We start from the raw sequence: 17,534 nt of genomic DNA, 5'->3' as shown, positions 1-17,534 counted from the left end.
TGACATTTCCTGATCTCTTTTGAATCTGGTCACTCAGTGCATGTTTCCTAATGTCTTTCTAACCTCCAAGAAACTCCTCTGGCCTAGCCAGTTCAGAGAAATGTCTGAAAATAAATTCTCTGTATCGCATCTAATAGAATGCACTCAGAGTTCTGTGAAACTCAATGTGCGAAGAAGGCAAATGTGAAATGACTGAAGATGGCATGCAATTAAAACTAGATAAGACACACCGCCTAATTAGTGCTTGTTTCCAGGTACTCAATTTGTTGGAAGTGAATGCAAAACATCAGCCTGGCTGGTACAGAAGGTCTTTTTAGGGCTTCTCAAGTTCTGTAATTGCTGTAGTCCTTGTCTAATGCTAGCAGGACAATATTTTGTTCTCTTGCACAAGGATGTGAGGTGTTGGTTATATAAGATAAAGCAGGAGAGATTTGTGCTTAAGCCCCAAAGATGTAGCATGCTTATCCTACAAGAACTGAATATGAAAGCAATATGAAGGGACTCAAGATGTTTACAGATAAATGCAGCAAGGGAACAGACAAGCTTGCTGGTGTTTAGAGGGTTACATGAGTGTTTGTGCCATTGTGTGGTCAGTTTTTGGAGAAGCAAAGCGACAGCAATAATAACAATTAATAATGCAGTTTAAAAAGCAAGTGGCAAAATATGTCAAGTTTTCTACAACAGAAGTACTACCTGAAGAGAAGATATTGGGGCAATCAGTGCCGGATTTCTGTATAAGCTAAGCAAGCTATAGCTTAGGACCCCACTCTCTTGGGGGCTCCGAAAAAAATTAAAGGAAAAAAACACCTGGATGTACATTTCCAAAATATAAGAAAGAAAACAAATAAAATAAAACCTATATACAGCAACACTGTTTTGCGTTGTGTAGGCTCCTATGATGTAAGTAATGGGCCCCACCTGCTAGCCTGCTCCCTAAAATATCACTGGTTTGCTCATTTCTATATATAGGGTGCCTACATTCTGCATGTGCAAATGGCTTTAGATACCTGTTAGGTCCATAAATTACCATATAGCATATATTCAACACAAAAAACAGTGACAATTTGTTGTTGACAAAGGACAGCTGGACATATAAAGGTCCCCATTACCTTCAGTAGCTTAGGGCCTCATCAAACCTAAATCCAGCCCTGGGGACAATGCTTGAGAAACAACTGAACTAAAGCTGTAATCCTTGCCAGTACCCTCTGGATGCCTTAAACTACAACTCCCATCAGCCCCAGCAAGCACACCCACACTGCCTGGTGCTGATAGGAGTTGTAGTCCAATATCTCTGGAGTGCACCCCTGGTTGGCAAAGGCTGTACAAGGGAGTAAGATCCATTGAACATAACAGGACTTAGGTACATCTGAACAAACTTGCATAGGGTTGAAATGCAGCAAAAAAATTTGGAATGTGTTTCCTTAACAGGACCCTACAGAACAGGATAAAGTAAAATGATATGAATTGGACATGATATATCTTATCATTTATCTTTTAAAATAATGGCTTGTTTAAGATAGTTACACCTCACCCTCCTGCCTTAATAAGGTCTCCACGGTGGCTCAGAAGCCATAAACTAATAAAAAATACAAAAACACATTCAACTAAATCTGAGCCAACCTAAAACCAACAAAATAAAAGCATTCAGCAAGATTAAAACACAACAGAACGTTATGTTCCCTAAAGTTAAATTAGCTACCTTGAATATCGGTCTTCCCGACAAACATGCCGAACATTCAAACATACATATTAACTACAGAGATATGTTTGACAGGAAGGGCAAATGTTCAACAGGTAGAATAGCAATGGCTAAATATTTGTGATCTTGTAGAGCTTTGTTTATCTGAGTGGCTTACTGGTTAGGTTCAGTGAAGTGCAGTCCAGGGCGTGCCATCTAGTAGCTGTTGTAGCTTCCATGACCCCAAGGTAAAAGTAAAGGTAAAGGACCCCTGGACGGTTAAGTCTAGTCAAAGGCAACTATGGGGTTGCAGCGCTCATTTCGCTTTCAGGCCGAGGGAGCCAGCATTTGTCCACAAACAGCTTTCCGGGTCATGTGACCAGCAGGACTAAACCACTTCTGGCACAACGGGACACCATGACGGAAACCAGAGTGCATGGAAATGCCGTTTACCTTCCTGCCACAGTGGTACCTATTTATCTACTTGAACTGGCATGCTTTTGAAATGCTAGGTTGGCAGGAGCTGGGACAGAGCAACGGGAGCTCACCCCATCGCAGGGATTCAAACTGCCAATCTTCTGATTGGGAAGCCCAAGAGGCTTGGTGGTTTATACCACAGCTCCACCTGTGTCCTCAATGAACAAGCACACAATCACTGATAGTTGCACCTGCCATTGTGAGGCTCAAAGTGATGAAGATGATGCCTCCTCAGCTGTTGCCATTGGCTGTGGGTTTCTTGTGATGTCACAAAAGCACTTGGCAACTGAGTGGATATAAAGGCGGGCCAAGGGGAAAGCCCTTTTCTGTTTCCAACAGGACACAGCTGGAAATGGATGTGACATTCAGCACTGCCCAGGCTCTGGTGCAATGGGACACCGTGACAGAAACAAGAGTGCATGGAAACGCCGTTTACCTTCCTGCCACAGCGATACCTATTTATCTACTTGCACTGGTGTGCTTTCAAACTGCTAGGTTGGCAGGAGCTGGGACAGAGCAACGGGAGCTCACTCCATCGCGGGGATTCAAAGCACCCACCTCCTGATTGGCAAGCCCAAGAGGCTCAGTGGTTTAGACCACAGCACCACCCGTGTCCCCTGACAGTTGGCCAAGCAGCCTGGGGCTGATGGGATTTGGGCATCTGGAGGCAGTGGAGAAGAAAGCCATGGGAACCCATCCTGGATAAATGTTGCAAAATGGAATCTGAAGAGGAAGATGCAGGAGATATGCCTGTCCCGGAAGACCTGCTCCCTGATTTACAGGCCTTTTCCCACCTGGCCTGGAAGGGTGGGGCCCTGACTGGCTCCAGCTACAAAACTGAGGCTGCTGAACAGACTCTGGGGTTGGGGTATTGCTTACGGGGTTATGTTGGGGACAGGGTTGTTGTTTCTGATGTTACTTTTTGTATCTTTATTTTAGATACAAAATAGCAGATGAGGGGGAAAGCTGGGAAATAATGGGAGAGGAGGAGGAGGAAGCACCAGGCAATACACTGTTAGCTCCCAAGGAGAGGAAGAGTTGGAAGTCGGCCAAAGCGTTGCCAGGCAACCAGCAGATAAGCCAGAATCAGAGGATGTGTCTTCTGGGGGAAGAGACAGGCCAGCCGTGTAGTCCCAGGATGAGAAGTTTAGAGAAGCTCAGAGAGCAACGGAAAGGAAGTAGAAGAAAGGCGGGATTTTGGCGTCCTTCCTGTTGGGGGAGAGACGATGAGTCAGACTGAGCAACTAAGCTTAATGAGGCTCTGCATTGGTTTTTCTTGTAAATAAATTTACACCAAATTGACGGAGAGTCCTTGCTGCTTATTAGGCAGCTTGCCTGCCAGAGATCATTATATGTCAGGCTAGGGAGGTCGACTCCACCATTCCTCCTCTGCCCAGGCCCTGACAGCATTGTTCATTATATAAGTAAAAAATATTTATCCTGGCTCATGGTCTGTATCTATTATCACAATCACAGCTGAAGTTTAGGAAAGGCAGTGTGTCCCTTATCCCACCAATGAAAGCAATCAAACGTTTTCCTCGAGCTCTACACCTTAGTCACATTTTACACTCTGTAATATTCCACTAACCTTTACCTAATTACCTCCTGATGAGACAATGGCTTGAGAGAGCTTCGGTCATGTTTAATAACTACCTGGCAGCTTCCCTTAGTCTGATCAGCTGATTGTCACTGAGTTGTTAGTTCAACCTTCTCTTCTTCTTGCAGCTGATTCCATTTCATTCATTTAGCCCATTAAACTGGGAAAACACCTCCTTTTGAATCCTCAGCCTTTACCTTATGTCCGGTAAGGGCATCACTAATATAATTTTCAAGTATCAAAATAGGTTTGGACAAATCATTGTGGGTGGGTGTGACAGAAAAAGAGAGAGTCACTTTTATACACAAGAATACCCATGGATGAATATGTTATGATTTTGTTATAATTATTAGAATGCAGAATTGATGTAGCTTCTATATAAGGTCCATGACAAGAAGTTGAAAGGAGAGTATTCTGCTGCCAGGGCATGTTTCTGCAGAATATGCATTTGTCATTCCAACCCTATGTCATGTGCGCATGCAAGAAGAAGAGGAGTTTGGATTTGATAATCTGCTTTATCACTACGCGAAGGAGTCTCAAAGCGGCTAACATTCTCCTTCCTTTCCTCCCCCACAACAAACACTCTGTGAGGTGAGTGAGGCTGAGAGACTTCAGAGAAGTGTGACTGGCCCAAGGTGACCCAGCAGCTGCATGTGGAGGAGCTGGGAAGCGAACCCGGTTCCCCAGATTACGAGACTACCGCTCTTAACCACTACACCACACTGGCAAGCATGTTAATTATTCTGTGAAGAAACAATATTTTATGAGAACGGCCTTTAAATATTAACGAAGTTTACCAGGACCTGAAATTTATGCCATTCTAGTTAATTTTCCTTACCAGCCAGGTATTTTATTTTGTTTAGACAGAATTAAATTTCTTCAAGCCAACACTATTTCCCGCCCCCCTCCTCTGGGGAAAAAGTTAACTTCAAACCAGCAATATTCCACATATTTTATGCAGTGCTAGTCACCTTATAGACTTCTCTTTTTTGATTATACATATTGTGGTTTTTCTGTTGATTTTTTTCTGTCAACGGCCTGAGACCTCCAGGTATAGGGCAATGCAGTGGTACCTCTGGTTACGTACTTAATTCGTTCCAGAGGTCCGTTCTTAACCTGAAATTGTTCTGAACCTGAAGCACCACTTTAGCTAATGGGGTCTCCCACTGCCGCCGCACCGCCGGAGCACGATTTCTGTTCTCATCCTGAAGCAAAGTTCTTAACCTGAGGTACTATTTCTGGGTTAGCGGAGTCTGTAACCTGAAGCATATGTAACCTGAGGTACCACTGTATATAAATTCAATAAATAATAATAATAAATCTCTCTCCACATGGGCTGCAGATTATGACAACTCTCGGGGGTGGGAGGGAGAAGAGAGGGCAGACGAGGTGTTCATCCTGACCCACTTCAGTCAAACTGTTCTGCTCGCAGCTTCACAGGTTTCAGTGAACGCAGGAAGTTTTCCCATCGTGGCTGTTGCTCACTCAGCCTTTGTGCTATCCAGCTGTCGAAACAGCAGCCTCAGCCCCTGTCAGCGCTGACACCAGGCCTGGCAGCAGCAGCAGCAGCAGTTTATCTCCGAGTCATTTGTCTCATGTCAAACATGTGTTTGTGTCTGCTAAGCTGAAGCCAGGCGCTGCTGGCGGGCGGCGAGAGGCTTAATTGCGAGAGATCTTGTTCGGCAGCCTTCGCCGTTACAGAAGGACTTGTGCCCTTTTGCCAGCCCCCGCATGATAGGAAGGGTGTTTGTGTGTAGTCGGGGGGGGGGGCAGGAAGACTCCCTCTAACAACAGCACCGCTGGCTGCTTTCTGCACACTTTGCTGTGCCTCAACACAACCTTCCCTCCAGCCAGCACCTCCAGCTGCTGTGCACTTTACAGAGACACATGGCCTTCCGCAAGGGCTGAGGTTGGTATGGTAACAAAATTCTGCATCACTGCCTGATGCCAGTTCAAACAGGATGAAAACTTTTGCTAACCCATTCATTTTTTGTTGTTGTTGCTTAAATCTTCAGCTCCATTCTTTTCTATTGCCATCTCCTCTTTTACACATATGCAGGGCAGGATATTGGCTGCTAATAGGGATATATGTGTGTACCATATTTATCTGTGGATAAGACGTCCCCATGTATAAGACAACCCCTTTTTTTGAGCCCAAAATTAAGAAATAAATCATTGCAACATTCCGTGCATGAGACAACCCCCAATTTTAAACGTTTTTAAAAATGAGGGGGAAATATAGTCTTATACACGGAAATATACAGTATTTCCCCCCCAAAAGATGCCATGATAACTAGTTGATTTGTACCTTGGTCTGATAGAGATATTTAAGACAGTTAAGTCCAGTCGCGAACGACTCTGGGGTTGTGGCGCTCATCTCACTTTACTGGCCAAGCGAGCTGATGTTTGTCCACAGACTGTTTTTCTGGGTTATGTGGCCAGCATGACTAAGCCGCTTCTGGTGAAACCAGAGCAGCACACGGAAATGCTGTTTACCTTCCTGCCGGAGTGTTACCTATTTATCTACTTGCACTTTTTGGCTTGCTTTCGAGCTGCTAAGTTGGCAGGAGCTGGGACCAAGCAACGGGAGCTCACCCCATTGCGGGAATTTGAACCACTGACCTTCTGATCGGCAAGCCCAAAGCTCAGTGGTTTACACCACAGCGCCACCCATGCCCCTTACATACTATACATCCCTGCATATTTTACATGAACTAAACCTTCAGTATTCCATTGTTACATCCATCAACACTTATTTACACTGTTGAATTTATCTTAATGCTACCAGCATTTTTAAATGCACACAATTTTCACCCATATAACATTTTCCAGTCTTCTTTAAACATATGTTCTTCTTGTTCTCTTATTCTGTATGTTAAATCTGCAACCTGCGCGTATTCCATCAGTTTAAGTTGCCATTCTTCTATGGTTGGGACCTTGCTCGTTTTCCATTTTTTGGCTTGCAAAACATGGTAGTGGCATACATAATTTTACAATTTTTAAATTATTATTAATTTTACCATTAATAATCTTTTAATTGTAGTGTTCTCAACCGGAACAGGAGCTCCTGTCGTTCTTTCGGCAAAGCCAGTAATTAAGCAGTGCGTGACACTGTTTTTGCTCAGATTGGCCTTTGGTGGCATAAGCCAGAAAGCGAAACGGTTTATTTAGAAAAGCACTGCTCCACAAAAAGTTGGAGGCGGTAAGCCGGGAAGCAGTCAATAGGATTTAGAACCAGAGAACAAAGCCAGAGAAGTGAAACCTATCAAAAGGACAGCCTGAGGGAGATTCACCTGCTCTGTCAGATGGGACTTGTCAAAGGTAAAATGGCCTCCTTTGAGGTGGAAGGAAGAAAGCAAGCTGGGAGGAGGGGAGGCTGGAACCAACAGGCAATATGACACCTGCAACATGCACAGGTATAGGCCTCAACAGCTGGCTTCTCAGCCCCATTTCGGCTTCCCATCTGGCCAAAAAACTTGACATGAAAGGTAGGTGGGGCACGCACACACGCACACACACACACACACACACACACACACTCAGCAAGTTTTATTTTCTGATTCATAACCCCAGAGGACTGAAAAACAATCTAAGCAGAACAGGACATAGATTAATAGTCACGGAATGACTTCAGAGTTGGTGCGCATGATCCCTGATAACAATTAAAGAGTGAGAGAGACAAATAGCAGGTCACACTGGCGTGATTTAAGGGGCACAGGAGCCAACTTCTAGGGGCCATGGTCCCTTCGGCCTCCCAAATAAAATATTTGAGAGGACAGGGCCTCAAATATTGTTGAATATTGCCATCACGTCATGTGATCAATTTTTGCAGAGCAGAGCTTAACTGCCCCCCCCCATACAGTGGTACCTCGGGTTACATACGCTTCAGGTTACATACACTTCAGGTTACAGACTCCGCTAACCCAGAAGTAGTACCTCGAGTTAAGAACTTTGCTTCAGGATGAGAACAGAAATCATGCTCCTGTGGCGTGGCGGCAGCAGGAGGCCCCATTAGCTAAAGTGGTGCTTCAGGTTAAGAACAGTTTCAGGTTAAGAATGGTCCTCCGGAACGAATTAAGTACTTAACCCGAGGTACCACTTTATTTGTATTCAAGTTGGCACCCCTGCTAAGGAGCAAAGGCTGCCACAAAATTGCCAAGTGTCTCATGCTCTAAGGCAGCAATGTCCAACCGGTCGATCATGATCTACAGGTAGATCTCCTGTGTGATCCTGGTATCCTGGTTATGGGGACATTACTGCCGGCGCTAGGTCCGTCCTTTGGCTCTGCAGTGATCGTTGTGTAATGTGGAAAGCGGAAGTAGTATTTGGTGTAGCGCTGCGTGCGATCATTATTGCTGCATTTAATGGTGAGCGGTTTTTCTCATCCCCCCCCCAAAAAAGCTCAACAACTCTGGCCAACCCCCCCTAAAATCCCAATGACGATGGGTAGATCACTGACAGATATTTTATACTGGGAGTAGATCCCTGCCTCTTGGGAGCTGGACATCCCTGCTTTAAGGCAATGCTTGTGGCAGGATAAGGAGAAGTGTCTACTGACCTAGCAACCTAATAATGCATGTACTCATCAACATAAATCCTAAACTTCCACAACCTCTTCTCTCTCTTTCTAAGTTAGCCTCTCTCTGAGGTTAAGAGAACACCCAGATGCTCTGTCTCGTGATGATACTGATACAATTCTGGTTACATCATAAATGACATCATACAGCTATCTAGATTCCTGGGAGCACCTGACACCTAGTTAAAGCAGCAATAGAGACAAAGTAATCACAAAGAGCAGATGAATGTCATTCTCAGCCGTAACTTCGGTGAACCACAGTCATATGATTTCATGGAGACGACTGTTTGACTTTACCAGCAAAGTAAATGTTTGCTTTAAGAAGATATGTGGCTATCAATATATTTTATACTCTTATTTGAAGACCACCCCCGTTTTTGTTTCTTTTTAATCAAAGTTGTGCATATTTCACTTGTGCTCATCACATGAGTAAAGCAAATAAATTTGGGTCACCTGAGAATGTATGGAGAAACATTGAGACTTGCATCTCAGAGAAAGGTCTAATAAAATGCTATCTTAAAATGGTTATCACTGTACAGTGGTACCTCAGGTTAAGTACTTAATTCGTTCTGGAGGTCTGTTCTTAACCTGAAACTGTTCTTAACCTGAAGCACCACTTTAGCTCATGGGGCCTCCTGCTGCTGCCGTGCCGCCGGAGCACGATTTCTGTTCTCATCCTGAAGCAAAGTTCTTAACCTGAGGTACTATTTCTGGGTTAGAGGAGTCTGTAACCTGAAGCATATGTAACCTGAAGCGTATGTAACCCGAGGTACCACTGTACAGCAATAAATGAAGTACATCATTTAGACACTACTGGTTACTGTGTATAGATCTTATGACATGCAACATTCTACAACTACAGGTGTTACTGTTTAACCAAAACAGTCTTTTATTGGATTTCTTTTTTGCTGACTCACGTTTGCTTGCAGTTTGACTAAAGCAGCCCACTTGTAGTCTAGCCTTCCCCTGTTCCAGTATCTGAAGCTTATTAGCTGCACGGTGGACTGGAAGTACTAATTCCTCTGTGGATTGTGTAATTAAATCCACAGCTGCTTGAAAGAAAAATAATTAGCACTAGAGAGATCATCTGCGAATCTATCAACCCATGACCTTCTCCAAGAACTTGGCTGAACTCAACTGAACATCCAACTGATGTTGCAAGTTAGGAGAGCAACAATCACTGAGCACAGGACTCTACCTGCTCTGCGCAGGGCAAAGGTCAAGAGAACTGTGGTTATTCAGTAATAAAAGCCTTTGGAGATCCAAGGGTATGTGATTCTGAGCCTCTTCTTCCAGGGTTGTACCGTTGAAAAATACAGATTTCTCCTGAGGAAGGTCCATCTTTGACTTGAAATGCAGGGGGTTTTCCTTGCGAACCCTGAAACTGGTGACCCCCCCTCCCCAAATAATTAGACTTGAAAACAGCTTCGTATTGAGGCCAATACTACAGTACTAATTGCTGAATATAAATATTTTGGGGGAGGGAGGGTTAATATTATCCCCCGCCCTGCCAAATGACCCCTCCATGCAGCATTTAGCTTTGAAAACAGTCTTTCATTGGTTCCAATCGGGGGAGGCAACATGGGCTGCAACTGCCTTACAGCCTGGTGTTTTCCCATCATTGTGTTAGCGATTGGAGTTACTCTGCAACAAGGCATGGCAGACTTCACTTGTTGCCTCTGGTACCTGTTGCTGTAGTAATGTATCATGGCTTTGTTCATCTGGTATCACCTGCTTCTCTCCATTGTTCCTGTTGCCTTTTCAGGGATCGGATTGTTTACCCTGGCCTCTCAAAACCAAAATGTCAAATGCAATGAAGAGAGAGGAAGAAGGGTGAGCGTCCAACTGAAATTTTGATTGTAGAATTGTCAAAGCCTACTCTAGCAGGATGCGGGTGGCGCTGTGGTTTTACCACAGAGCCTAGGGCTTGCTGATCAGAAGGTCGGTGGTTTGAATCCCCGTGACGGGGTGAGCTCCCGTTGCTCGGTCCCTGCTCCTGCCAACCTAGCAGTTCGAAAGCACGAAGTACAAGTAGATAAATAGGTACTGCTCCTGCGGGAAGGTAAACGGCATTTCCGTGCATTGCTCTAGTTTGCCAGAAGCAGCTTAGTTATGCTGGCCACATGACCCGGAAGCTGTATGCCGGCTCCCTCGGCCAGTAAAGCGAGATGAGTGCCACAACCCCAGAGTCGTCCACAACTGGAGCTAATGGTCAGTGGTCCCTTTACCCTTTACCTTACTCTAGCAGAGCCTACTTGCCCTGTGCATTGATGCCAGCCAACCTCAAATTCAGGGCTGAACTACAGTACTGCTGCATACTAGGATGGAGGAGGCAGTGTGGTGATAGAAATATAAAATTCATTAGAGAAACTAAAATGCAAACTAATTGGCACCAGTATAAATATTTTTGCACTGTAAAAGCTGGAGATTGGAGACATATATTAGGGCTGCCATACATCCGGGAATCCCCAGACATGTCCCCCCCCCTTACTGAATATTGTATGTAATACTAATGTCTCAAAACAAATGAAACTATATTGTAGAAATCACAATTTGGAAAAAGAGACAATGAAAATATTTCCCCCCAATAAGTAATCTTTAATAAAAAAAAATTAAAACAATGTTATTATTTATATGCCATCCGCCTGACTGGTTTGCCCCTGCAACTCTGGGCAGCTTCCAGCAAAATATAAAATCACAATAAAACACCAAACATTAAAAACTTCCCTATGCAGGGCTATATAATGCAGGTGTCAGGTGTTCAGAAGCTTTTGCTTCTAATTTAGATTAACCACACCGCCCCATGTAGTCTAAACCTGGACATACTGTTGTTGTAACAAGTCAGATTCAAACCATATGAAGGTGACTTGTTTAAACAACGATAACTATAGTTAAGATTAGCCACAGTTCATGGTTTGGACAATATGCTAAACTGTCGGTAATCTAAAACAGAACTGGAAGCTTCTAATTTCCTTGTGGCCACATTGCGAAAAAAGACAGGGGAGGTGGGGGACTGTGCACGTCTGAGCCTTTCACAAGCTTGTTCTGGTGACCCTCAATAACAGTCAGGGGCGTCTTACTCATAGAGGCGAGTGGTGCAGGGTGCCAGGGTGCCAAGTTCTGGAGGGTGCCAGGGAAGAGGTGGAGGCTGGACGCAGCGCCTCCAGGCATCAGCTCGCCGCCCACCTCCGCCATGCCGCGCCGAAGCAGAGCTGTGCCCGGAGCCTCCGCCTGCCGTGGCCACCACAGCACAAAGCTGTCAGGAGTGCATGCAGGAGCCAGGCCCTGTGACCAATAGGAATCTGCAGGACTGGGGCCTTCCTAAGTTTGTTCTGAAGAGGCAAGGCGTGGCTCCCAGGTGAGGCTGATTAGTAACTCACAGCACCTGGTGGCAAGAGCCAGGAAGGGGTATAAGGTCAGCATTTCCCCTTCAGCTCGTTGCTGCAGCAACACATTCCCTGCCTTGCTGCTTTTGACTCCTTTGTTTCTTGAGCCTCGGACCCCTGACTTCGTGACTCCTTGCGTCTTGATCCTCGGACCCCTGCCTTCGTGACTCCTTGCGTCTTGATCCTTGGACCCCTGCCTTCGTGACTCCTTGCGTCTTGATCCTCGGACCCCTGCCTTCGTGACTCCTTGCGTCTTGATCCTCGGACCCCTGCCTTCGTGACTCCTTGCGTCTTGATCCTCGGACCCCTGACTTCGTGACTCCTTGCGTCTTGATCCTCGGACCCCTGCCTTCGTGACTCCTTGCTTCTTGATCCTTGGACCCCTGACTTCGTGACTCCTTACTTCTTGATCCTCGGACCCCTGACTTCGTGACTCCTTGCATCTTGATCCTTGGACCCCTGACTTCGTGACTCCTTGCTTTCTGACCCTCAGACTCTTGGCTTTCTGACTCCTGGCTTCTAGACTCCCGTTCTTGCTCCCACCCCACCATCTTGCCCCTGGTCCCAACGCCCCCAGCTGGAACTTCAATCGCCCGTGAAACGGACCATGACAAAAGCAGCCAGCTGAGCTGGGAGCTGCCGCCTTCAGCCTCCGCCTCTTCCCTGCCAGAGGAGCTGCCCTCCAGCCATTGCCCCCCTCCTCCAGCCCCGTAAAGCTGGGCGCAGTGCCATCCTCCCTAAAAAAGGTTGGCAACTCTGGGCAACGGGGGGGGGGGGCGGCGGCGCCGGAGGGATCTTTGCACCACGGAGGGATCTTTGCTTAAGACGGCCCTGATAACAGTCCTGCAGTCACAGATGCCATCATCTTGTATACCTGCCTGATAGTTTAGCCTTTAGCATTGCATGCAAAAGCAGCCACTGCAAACTGTGTTTTCGACTGGAAGCCCAACTGGATTTGGCTTGCTTGAGACGCTGCTGAACAGACATCAAACGGAGCTATAAGCAGCTTCTTCAACAGCCTTCAAAAAGAAAGGCACACCAAGAGCTCATGCCTTACAGCAAATTATGAAATAAAAGTGGTAACTCAAATTATGAATTACAAATGCTGTGGTGAGACTTCAAGGGGGAAAACAGGAGGGCAATTTCACTATGTTTAAAAGGTGGTTTGCCTTTGGCAAAAGAACAGAAAAATGTTGGTTTTCTGCAGTGTTTGAAAGGGTTTTCTTGCAACTACTTAAAGCTCATTGATGGTTTATGACCTCTTGCTTACAGCCATCCTAAAACTAACAATCTTCAGCAATGGGGAATGTACGTTCCACAATCAACAGGAGGCTTGAGAATAGGATCACAATCTATTTCCTGCGAGGTAGAGAGGAAACTGCTAGATTCAACTGGGTTGATAGGTATTAGAAAATTATTAGCAATGGAACCTCTTTGTGGCCCCATTGAAATTTTCTTGGTCAGGATTGAGAGTTACAGATGACACAAAACTGGGTAGGGCAGCTAATGCCTCGGAAGACAGACTCAGGATTCAAGATGAATTGAACAGACTGGAGAACTGGACCCAAACTAATAAAATTAATCTCAATAGGGACAAATCTAAGGTTCTGCACTAGGGCAGTAATAATCAGATGCACAAATATAGGTTGAAGAACACCTGGCTTGACAGCAGTTCTGGCCACCACATTTTAAGAAGGATATTGACAAAATTGGAATGTATGCAGCTACCAATATGATAAAGTGTCTGTAAACTATCGTATTGACCTGAATATCAGCTGCACCCAAATATAAGCTGCACCTTTAATATTTAAGGGGGGGAAGACAATACGCAAGGGGAGCAGGGGCCGAGGGGAGCCTTTGCTCCAGCAGTGGTGGGCAGCAGCGCTTCCAGAGGGTCAGCAACACCATGGCCCCCTGACGGGACGGGTGGAGAGAGGGGGCGGCTGGTGGGATTCACACGCCCCTCGGCACACTAAAGCCAGACATCGCCTCGGGCTAGCGCCAGCTCCAGCACACCGACTGCACCTCCCAGCAGACCTTCTTGCTCTCTCGTCCATGCTCCTCCCTCCCTCCCTCTCCTTGCCACCTTCTGGCTCCCTCTCAGGGACCCTCTCACCGCAAAGTCATCTTGGGAGCTGGCCTGGTAAGGTCGCAAATATAAGCCGCTCTCAGGGGCGAATGAAGGCTAACCGACACCCAGGGCGGGGCAAACTGCCGGCTGCGCATGCGTGGCACCGTTACATACGACGCATGCCTGGTGCACAGCATCACTATGTAGGGCGCATGTGTGGCGTCACTACATATGATGCATGTGACATACGTAGCGATGCTGCACATGCGCCGTGCATAGCGGTTTGCTGCCAGCGCCACCTAAGCACTGTATGGACGGTGGCGGGATCCTCTGCTCGTGGCTGCAACAGTGGTGGAGGGATCCCACTGCTGTCCATACGGTGCTCAAGCGGCACCGGCGGCAAACCGCTATATACAGCGCATGTGCAGCATCACTACGTACAGCACATGCATGTGGCACCGTGCATGCGTTGTACGTAGCAGTTTGCCACCTGCGCTGCTCCAGCACTGTATGGACAGTGGCAGAATCTTTTGCTTGTTGCTGCAGTGGCGCGATGGCTGCTCGTGCCACTGCGCCCGGGGGTGGTGGGGTGAGCACCCCACGGGGTGCCTTCTTGTCACCCCCTGACATGGCACCCGGGGTGAAACGCCAGCCCGCCCCCTTGTGACACCACTGGCCGCACAACTTTTAACTTTTCATGGTCAAGATTTGGAAAAGTGCAGCTTATATTTGGCCCAATACGGTACGTCGTAAGATGGTGGACTCTCCTTCCTTGGAGATTTTCAAACAATGTTTGACTGGCCACTTGTCAGGAATTCTTTAGCTGTGATTCCTGCATTGCAAGGAGTTGACCCATTGGGTTTGCCTCCAACTCTCCCATGCTGTGATCGTATGATTCATATACAGGTTTGGACTTTGGAACACATCTTTACTCAAGAAAAGGTTGCAAGGCTCATTCTCCCTACTTGCCAGAGTCACAGTAACATTGAAACAGGTGGAGTAACATGATAACCCAGCCCAGGAGATTTGGCATTCCAGAGTGTGTGAGTCCTTTGGCAGTTTGCTCAAAGGCTGTATATCCTGCCCACCCCCCCAAAAAAATTGTTTCATTTTAAAACAAAAGACATGATTAATTACACTAATATCATCCTCTGGGAGGAGGGCTGTTTCACTATGACTTGAAGGAGAAGCATTGAAAATGGTTCATATTTCAACTATGATCTTTGGTGCCAAGAGTCTCTGTGCTCCGAATGATATCAAACAACGAGGATTTTCCTTGGAGTGTGTCTTGGAAACCTGATCTGTTCTCTAAGGCATTGATATCCCACTTGCCCCGACATCCTTTATAGTGTTTTATGACATCTTTTGAGTCCGTACCTTCGTATAGTCGTCAGCTTTGGGTTTTAAGGCCTTTGAAAGAGATTAAACTATTTTCCAACCAGCTGCTGTCAACCGATGTCTGACATATGGACCATGGATAGAGTTGCCAGTTTGCAAGTGACTCGGAAAGCCCTCAAATGCCCCCCAGCCATGATAATACAAGGAGAGAGATTGAGGGGGTGGGGGAAGATGAATTTGGCTCAAATTTCTTCTGTTTTGGAATTACCCAGTGCTCTAGCTGATTTCCCCCTGCAAAAGCCCTTTGGAAAATATCAGGTTAATTCTTACAGTGCTACCATTAAGTTACATATGTAAAGTAGAATCCTCCATATACGGTTAATTCAGATTATGAAGCATTTACCTTGATGGGAAATAATATTAGATATGGGATTATGTAGCCTAGTAGGATGCAAGCTGGATGAATGGGTTCAAAGTACTTACGATGGGAACGACAATAAATATATCATATGGCAACAAATATGTGTACAGATTACATATTGATCTGCTTATTGGCGTTTGCCTTGCCTACTAATTTTAGAAGGACCCGAGCTGTTTTATTATAGTTGTTAAGCTACCAAGGTTCTCCGATAAGTGACATAAAGAGATAACTGCTTCCAGAGTAGTATGTTGCATTGTGAGATTTTGTATAAAAATAAGCATATTGTAGGCTGAATAAGTGACGTTTGCTTTGTGCTCAATAGAGAGAGGGAGGATGCTGCACTGACAGGGTGCTTTTTTAAAAAAATTAAATATACTCTGTCAAGTGGGTTCCAGAATTGTTTTAAAAGGTACTTCATGTTTTTCCGATGCTTTCAAAGCTAAAATAACCCAAGCTGTTCAGAGCTCTCTTTTTTATGGTGGGCGTGTAGAATCTTTCTGTTAATATGATTTATAATTTTTCTTCAAAAATGTCATAACAGGATTGTTTCGGGCCCTTTCCAGCTCCAAATCAGAACAAGTGCCGGCCCTAAATAAAGATGTGATGTCAGACAGGAGTTTAATAACTATTTTAAGTGCCCTTAGAAATGTCATTTGTTTTAAAATGCCTGCTGATCTCACCTTGTAGATTGGTTTGCTTTCATACCAGCACATCTGACCCGATTCTGTCTTTACGCTTCCTTTTAGCAGGATTTATCTTCAGGTAAAAAGACTTCAGGCACTCCTCTTTACATTTACGAGCACAGTCTCCCAGGTTCAACATCACTTGAATTAGCCCTGAAATAGATGTCAGAAGCAGTGTGAAAATATGGAGATTGGATTTCAGCATTGCTTTGAAACAACCAGCTGAGTCTCTGACTTTTAGTTTCTAGTTTCTTTTGATGGGAAGGAGAGGCACGTGCTTCATTTTCTTGTATTTAATCATTCTGCCTTAAATATGCTTAACTCGATGTGTTAATTGATTTACTGTGATTAATTTAATAATGTGCCCTGTTGTGCTATCCAGCTACTACTAGCAACACACTCTTTCTCCGTTTGATCCAGAAAGTAGATCAGCAAACTGAGCTCAACAACTTTAGTAAAGGTAAAGGGACCCCTGACCATTAGGTCCAGTCGTGGCCGACTCTGGGGTTGTGTGGCTCATCTCGCTTTATTGGCCAAGGGAGCCAGTGTACAGCTTCCGGGTCATGTGGCCAGCATGACTAAGCCACTTCTGGCAAACCAGAGCAGCGCACGGAAACACCGTTTACCTTCCTGCTGGAGCCATACTTATTTATTTACTTGCACTTTGATGTGCTTTCGAACTGCTAGGTTGGCAGGAGCAGGGACCGAGCAACGGGAGCTCACCCAGTCGCAGGGATTTGAACTGCTGACCTTCTGATCGGCAAGTCCTAGGCTCTGTGGTTTAACCCACAGCAGAAGCCAGATTTTCACTTTTTGAAATATGGCAGCCCTATTGTATGTGTGTGCGTTGGTAACATACATATGCAGGCAACTCCCAATTTATGTGGTGCTGTGGTCTAAACCACTGAGCCTAGTGCTTGCTAATTGGAAGATCAGCGGTTCGAATCCCCTCGACGGGGTGAGCTCCCATTGCTCAGTCCCAGCTCCTGCCAACCTAGCAATTCAAAAGCACGTCAAAGTGCAAGTAGGTACTGCTCCGGCAGGAAGGTAAATGGCGTTTCCGTGTGCTGCTCTGGTTTCATCAGAAGCAGCTTAGTCATGCTGGCCACATGACCTGGAAAACCTGTCTGCAGACAAACGTTGGCTCCCTCAGCCAGTAAAGCGAGATGAGTGTCACAACCCCAGAGTCATCTGCGACTGGACTTAACTGTCAGGGGTCCTTTACCTTTACCTTTACTATGTTCCAAGTTACCACATGTTTAAATGAAATTGCATATATTTGAAACACCATTAAAAAGGCTTCCAAG

This window comes from Podarcis filfolensis (assembly GCF_964270895.1).
Source record: "Podarcis filfolensis genome assembly, chromosome: 11".
Lineage (NCBI taxonomy): Eukaryota > Metazoa > Chordata > Lepidosauria > Squamata > Lacertidae > Podarcis > Podarcis filfolensis.
Note: the sequence above shows the minus strand (reverse complement) of the source record.